The sequence below is a fragment of the Monodon monoceros genome, unplaced genomic scaffold, assembly GCF_005190385.1.
Source record: "Monodon monoceros isolate NGI ecotype Baffin Bay Population unplaced genomic scaffold, NGI_Narwhal_1 Super_Scaffold_6, whole genome shotgun sequence".
NCBI classification, from domain to species: Eukaryota; Metazoa; Chordata; class Mammalia; order Artiodactyla; family Monodontidae; genus Monodon; species Monodon monoceros.
This window is the reverse complement of record NW_021703783.1, coordinates 88312770-88313769: the sequence shown is the minus strand read 5'-3', so window position 1 is coordinate 88313769 and position 1000 is coordinate 88312770.

The following is a 1000-nucleotide window of genomic DNA, read 5'->3' as shown; positions in this document are numbered from 1 at the left end:
AGGTAGTCGTGTTTCTGTTCTCTCTGTGGCTCCTAGGAAGCTAAGTTAAACACCTCATTTGACCTCTTGGACCTTAGAGTGTGTTGGACTTCCTTTTCTTCACCCTGGTTTCTTCATCAATTCATTCCTTGAAAATATGTGCTGGGTTGTTCCATCCTCAAATAAACCTTCTCAACTCTTTTCCACAATGAGGCAGAGATGTAATTAAACGCTAGTGTGAAGGATGGAACAATCCATCTGTCATCCTAGAACAACTCCTGAGTATTGAGGACTGGATCCCAGGTCTCCTGACTGCCTCACTGGTGTTCTCCTGTCAGACCATGATCTGGGCACATGAGTTTAACAAGAAGAATTTAGCTTTTGTGGAAGCAACCCATTCCTGCTCCAACCGGTGGAAATCCTGGATAAAAATAACCACAAATTTCACACACAAGAGGGATCATAGCGTATTTATTTATTTTTTCGTCGTGTAAATGGAGCCAGGAGTGTCAGGTCAGGGCTGGGCTGGCAGACTCACTAACATTAGGGTCTACCTACCTTAGTGTCAGCTTCCATCCTCGAGCTGGCCCCACAGTCCAAGCTGGCTGCTGGGGCTCTGGACATCAAGTTCACATTCCAGGTAGAAGGGAAGAAGGACCAGTCTCTTAGCTTGGTCAGCCCCCTGTCAAGAGGCTTTCTGGAAGGAAACTCATCCAGTGACTTTCTCTTTCATCTCATTAAGCCTCCTCTCTTAGCTGAACGTGGGACTAGGGAATGTAATCTAGAACCTGGGAACACTGCCACCATGAATAAGATTGGGGTTCTATTGTTAACAAGAAGGGAAGCAAGAATATTGCCTGACTACAGCTAGTAGTTTGGAGCTACAAGGAACAAATCCCTTAAAAACTTAGAAAAGGAAGTGAGATGGCCTTTTTGGTGACGAACTTAATCATGAACAAATAAAACGCTGAAACAGAGAAGTGTAAAGGCAACTTAAGGAGACACAAAAGCTGTAACCTGT